The 6766-nt window shown below is 38.5% G+C and overlaps 1 protein-coding gene across 1 annotated transcript in view; it reads right to left on the bottom strand.

Moving 5' to 3' along the window:
• Positions 1 to 6766, bottom strand: part of LOC129938716 (nuclear protein localization protein 4 homolog) — a 49918-nt gene that overhangs the window by 17641 nt on the left and 25511 nt on the right. The window lies entirely within an intron of this gene.

The following is a 6766-nucleotide window of genomic DNA, read 5'->3' as shown; positions in this document are numbered from 1 at the left end:
ACACAAAATATTCTTATAAATATTGTGTTTTAAGCAAGATAGACGAGATGGGAAATTATCAGTGTGGGTCGCACCCAGCCACTTTTTATGATTACATTATTATACATATACATATATATATGTTATGTATATGTACGGAATGATGTTGCCTATAAGCTTCTATCACAATATGGTCAGTGCACCAACACAAAATTTTAACTATATGTGGTTTAAATTCACCGGACAAAGGCGCATCATTTACACGTGTTTTATTTATCGTAGCTCAAGTCTGGATAGCAAATCGACTTCTAGCGAATTCCATGCGCTATCTGACTCTATCCATAGAATTGTATTCAATTTTTCCGCACAGTGAGTTTGTTGTTACACGTGATTTTAATGTACACAATTCATCATTGCTGCGCTATTCTGGTCAGACAATAACCGAAGGTATGTCGAGATTTTTGCTGGGTTAAACCACCTGACTGAGTTAGTTGACGAGCCAACTCGAATTCCTGACGTTGCGGGTTAGTCTGCCAACACTCTAGACTTGTTTCTTAGCTCTGACCTTATTAAATATGCAATCGACGTATTATCGCCTCTAAGCACATCAAACCATTTTATCTGCAAATTGTTCATGTCAAAAAAAAAAAACAGATAAAGAAAAAACTTCTATGAGAACCATTTGGAAATATGAGAAAGCCAACTGGGACAGTCTCAACGACTTATTCAGAAACGTGACGTGAATTCCAGCGCAGATATGGTTACAAGGTTTATTCGTTGTGTATGAAGAAATGTTATTCCAAATGGGGTACAATCTATTAAACCTAAAGAAAACAGCTGTAGAGGTTATTAGGATCAAAGATGTAAGTTTGCGGATTTATAAAACCAACCTTACGGAGGACAACCAGGAAAAAGACGCATTATATTTGTGCAAAGGTAGTACAAATTGTTGGTTACTTGTAAGAAATGTTCGGATCACTGCGTCATCGTCAGATCCTATCATTTCCAATGACTCTCCTTTGCAAATTCGATTGATAGTCAAATTTGTTGTTAGTTCAATGCTGCCAATGAGTGACATGACTCCTCCTATACCCAAAAGGGTAAACGATTCTATGGAACAAATCTTCTTTTGCAATTGTTCAGTTGCTATAGTACTTAAAGATCACAAATCCGCAGGCCTGGATAGTGTCCCCGCTATTGTTCTGAAGAGGTGTTCTTTAACGCTGGTAAAACCATTGCGTAAGCTTTTTCATCAGTCCTATTTTACAGGTCTATTTCCGAGTCCCTAAAAAAGTCGTCTCTTCTTCCTAGATCATAGAAACGATGATTAATTGTCTCTTAATAACTGTTAGTATGGCCTTTGTAGCAAAAGATTCACTGGTGATCTCTTGGTTTATCTCACCGAACAGTGAAACAAATTTGTATATCGTTTTGGAGAAAGTAAGATTATTGTTGTTGATATTTCAAACGCATTTCAAATAGTTTTTCAATTCAAGTTGTATTGGCGGGTTTAAATTTGGTATACACAAAATAAACGTTGGTGTGCCACAGGGCCCCGTTTTGTCTCCGCCGATTTTCTTTACTTTTATACATAGAAGATATTTTGTCTAAAATTTTTAACACACTAAATTGTTTCGCTGATGACAGCAATTTTCATATTCATTTGTAGATTTTCATCCTTCTTCTTCAAATGCGAACTACCAACGGCGGAATATAATAAACTAATTGAATTCTTATCTTGAATGCATTGTCAGATTAGGAATAAAAACACGCGTAGAACTTGCTTTGATCAATTTTATGATCACATCTGGCAGTTGTGTACAGCCGGGACCATTATACGTGCTCTAGGCCGGCAAGGAATATTCTCCCTTGCAACAACCTCGAGCTTGGCACCCGGCCAGACTTCTGGCAATCCATTGACAGGAGCCCTGTACAGATCGAAAAATCTCTGATCACCACAGGCGATGAGATTGATATGATTTTGGTACCATTCTGCGTCGGCTGTGTCTGGGAGAGTTGAGAGTTCGATTCCCACCTAATACATTTTTTTTATAAACTTAATTTTTGTTCTTCTTTAAATCACTTTTATCAAAATTAAGTAACTTATTTTCTACTTGAGCGTAGAACTTATCCAGTTGTAGAAGCTGAGGAGTAAGGTCAAGGGTTCTCAAGAACTTTGCCCAGATGAGTCATGAAACCAAAGGACGTTCATATAGTCTACCCCTACACAATCTGTACCCCTCCCACATAAGCACGCCACACAAACCCCCGCTAAAATCAACAATTCACATCCCCCCTTGTAATGGCGGAAAAGCTATCCAGCGTTCCTCTCTCCGATGTGCCTTCTCACCCTACGTAACATAGCTTATCTGCTAACTATATTCCCCTACATATCAGCAATATGTTCATAACATCGTCTGACTTCTCACCCCATTTCTTCCTTCCTACTTCCTAACATTTCTATTGGGCTGGATATAAGGTGCCAGTGCCAATAATCCGCCAGGATGGGGCTCAATTAAAAATGAAGACGGACCTTCATTTTTTCGCAACTCGTGGACCAATAAATAAACAAAACAAACAAACAAAAAAAGAAGAAAATGTTGCGACCGGTACCTTCTCTAAAGCTGCGAGAATCCTGAAGGCCTCTGGAGGCTAGAGGAATACTGATTAAATGGTCAAAAAGTGTTCTTACTGCAGCCGGTCAGCCGGTAAAGTGAAGTTTGGCCAGGTGCGAAACACGAGCTTGTTGCTAAGGAAGACAACCCTACTAGACCGGCAGCCCGCATTTGGTATCCTCCTGGTATCGAAGATCTTCTCGAAATGATCAAGGTTAGCAATCTATCCCAGCTAAAGGCTTGATTCAATATGGGTAAGAGACGATCATCTTTCATATCTATAAAAAAAGGCGAACTCGCGGTTGGAAGGCCTGGGATGTCGTCTCCCCTCCCACCAGAGGTTGGTGATATACCATGGCTTCTCCGATCACGACTCGACCTTCTACAAATGTCGACAACAGTCAGACCTCTATGAATACTGAGGACTACATTGCTATGGTTCTTCTGAGAGAGGACGAACTACTCGGTTCATCCTTAGACTCAGGAGATCAAAACAGGACCGTGGTGAAGGTTGATCTGCCTAATTGTAGCCAAAATCTCCAACACTCCATTAAGGCCTCAGCCTCTCTTCTTCTTCGTCTGGCCAAAAACGGGGAAGATATTTTCCTGATCCAAGAGCCAAGGATTGTGAGATCCAATGTTCGAAGACTCTAGACTCCTGGGTACTACACACTAAAGTTGAACCTTGCATTCGAGTAGCTAAGCTGGAAACAGTCAAAGAAAATACTGTCGGGTGTAGGGGCGTATATTGGCCCTCTTCCTGGTAAGTGCCTTGAACTTGTTAATAAAGTCAATGACCTCACCTTAGCTATGAATAAATCGTTAGAAATTGCTTGATCCCTTATAATTATAAGAGGAAAGAGAAAACCACAATGGTGGCCCTCAGAGCTCTTTAATCGAGCCAAAGCCACAAGACTTGCTTCTCACCGGGATTCGTACAAAGAAGGCACTAAGGAAATTTAAGATATATTGCTAGCGGTCCTTCTGGGGTACAATAGAAGAAACGGTCGAGGACTCTAGGCTACGAAAAATTCTTTTAACTAATTTAGCGATGACAAGCTGTCTGAAATATGCAGATGGCTTCTGGACAACTTGTAACAATCAAATTCGGTCAAGTTCCAATGTAACATATCCACATAGTCTGATCACAAGAAACAAGCTACAATGGACTTGCAACAGCTTCCAACCATTTAAGTCTGCAGGACCCGATGGCATAATACCTGCCGAATTACAAAAAGCCTCAGACGTTATTGCATCAAAATTTGAAGCAATTTTTAACAGCTGTCTATATCTGGTCAATATTCCCTCGGCATGGAGAGAAGTTACAGTCGTTTTTATATCCAAAGCAGGTAAATTCTCGCAAGGCAACCCTAAAGATATACGACCTATAAGTCTATCATCATTCCTTCTTAAAACCTTAGAAAGTTTGATTGATATCCATTTAACGGCAAGTGTTGATACAAGGCGCAGGTAAATCGGTGGAAATGCCGTTACACATTCTAGTAAGCACCATCTAACCCCCTCTATCATATAGTTCACTATGGATTTTTACCCCGCATCGAAGGTGCTTTTAATGCAGAAAACTCAACTCAAAATTTACTTCTTCTGCTAGAAGATTCGTTAGGAAAGGGTCACCATAAAAGGTGGTGTTCTATTCTCTCTCCTCTGGATCTAGTGGTAAATGAAAACCTGATTGGGGTAGAATCGGCTAAGGTAATAATTGACTACCATATTTTTGATAGTCAAATTTGAATTTCACTATCACCCATGGTTATTATTTTAGAAAAAATAACTACGTTCAACTTGCCTACACATAAGCGGATAGCTTCGCACGACCCCATCTGCGGCACTTGATACCATGCTTTACCTAATACCTCTTGATATACTTAGCAAAGAAATAGCTGCAAACTCTTCTATTCGGGTTAACAACAACATTGGCAACTCCGGAATTCTTTAGTATTTAGAATCAATTTCAAAGCACGCAGATGCATCATCCCCCAACTACATTTCGACAGAAACTCAAAAATTCATTAGGCTAATCGATTTTGCTGCGCGGCGAAACGTCATGGCGGACGAAACAAATTCTACAGACCAATCTACCGTCAACTAGATTGAATATTTTGCGATCGCTGCTAGATTGTTTGGGTTATCAACAGTAAATATGTTTGTATCAGAGATTTGTTGGTGCTTTGCAACTGATTTCTTTTTAAGTGGTCAAGAAATAACCTTGAAGCACGACCTTCAACCTGAAGGACTAGGCTCTCAATTTCAACTCCAAGGGCTGGCTCCCGCCGTCCGTATCCGAGTTTTGTTCGAGCTTTGCAACTAACTTTTTTTATGTGGTCAGGAAGTAACCTTGATGAACAACCTTCAACCTGAAGTACCTTCAAAGAAGACCTTAACCGCATCAAATACATAGGAATCATTCTTCTTAACATTACTTACAGAATCTTCTCTGCCGTAATATGCGAACGTCTAAGGCCCATCGTCAGCAATCTAATTGGTCCGTATGGTTTTAGACCAGAAATGTCCACAGTCCATCAAATATTCACATAACGGCAGAACCTTCAAAAAAACTGAAGAACATCAAATCGACACTCAACATCTCTTAATCGATTTCAAAGCAGCATATGACAGAACAGTGTAGATATAATGTGATGCGCTGTCATGACATCGTTCCTGAAAGATCCATGTTTATTACTTTTTTCTTGAGCTCCAATTTCTGATTAATGTGTGATGTATGAGATTATGTCAACGATTTTCTTGCATATTTCCTTTTTTTCTATCTTTTTACTTATAGGATTTCGTATTTCATCTCGTCCACCTTGGAACACAAATTAACAAAAAACTTCTAATGATTTTTTTTTTGGCTTGGATGTATTTGAATAGGATTACCCTTATTTGATTTGTGTGTTCGTTAAGACTGCGGAACCTGTTAATGTAGACTCAGCGACCTCTCCATGGTTCGAATTACACTTACAGACGGGGTTAGCGGGATATTCGCACGCTGGCTTGCTCAAATTCTTTGAGATCAATATTTACTTGTTGTCATAAAAACCCGACTGATTCCTTTTCGTTTCATTTTAACCAACTTCTTTTTTGTTTCAGTTTTCGTTAAATTGTTACTAAATGTATTTCAGTTTTTTTTTCCATGTTAGGCTCGTAGATATTGAGTTTCATGGAATCAACTTTCTAAAATCGGTCAACATCGATCCGGTTTACAGAAAAACCCTTGGCTACTTCAAGATTCTTCTCCAATATCTTGATCTGGACTTCTTTTTGTCCCCTGTTGTTTCAATTGGAATAGGATTGCGCAATTTATATAACTTTCTGTATTTAATTATCTCATAAAAGTTATTTAAACTCACATGTTTGTTTCAGGAAAAATCTGAACGAATGAAAGTTCCATTGATTCCGTGAACGATCGATTCTCAAAATTCAATTTTATCGAATTCAACTAACTTTCTATGGAAAACGAATCTCAAAATAAGCATTCATAACTTTCATTTATTATTTTCGACTGTAAATACTTTTTGGTTAAATTTTTATTTTTATATAACATTCGGCCCTATCGAGGTTCGGCGTAAGTAATCGTGTCTTCCCATCTAGTGCTTATCTTCTAATTCTACAATTCTTTATCTTCTTATTCTCTTCCAGAAAAACTTTTGCTTAAATAAAAATGCATTTCCTTTTGTCTTGGAACATATTTAACACAAATACAAAAGAAATAAGTTTCCGCAACAAGAACCTGTCGGAGCGCTTCAGAGAAATATTAGTTTGTATCTATCGAAAATAAAACCATTACAAGGTAATAATCGCAAAGCATCGCATTTAATTAGCATGCAATGAATCGGAGAGAATTTCCGAGGAGAACTACCTCGAAGCAAAATGTCTTCGATTCGTAGGAAATCGAAGAAAATCGCTCCGACCGACGGTTACCTCAATAAGGCCGATTAACTTATCATCTTTATTAAGTTGCATGTTAGGAAGTTGTTGAAATCTTTATCTTTATAGGATGGTTTGTTTATCAACGTTAACTCTTGCCAACCAATTTTTAAGAAGAATAGTATACTTTTCTACTTTACTTTACTTTTCCGCCTAACTAACGTTTTTTTTAAAAAAGTACGGACCGATTACGCCTCCGGCTAACCCAAAATCCACACCAAACGACG

Source organism: Eupeodes corollae, chromosome 1 (genome assembly GCF_945859685.1).
Source record: "Eupeodes corollae chromosome 1, idEupCoro1.1, whole genome shotgun sequence".
Classification (NCBI taxonomy): domain Eukaryota; kingdom Metazoa; phylum Arthropoda; class Insecta; order Diptera; family Syrphidae; genus Eupeodes; species Eupeodes corollae.
The sequence above is the reverse complement of the archived record's forward strand: the minus strand, read 5'-3'. Positions and strand labels throughout refer to the sequence as shown.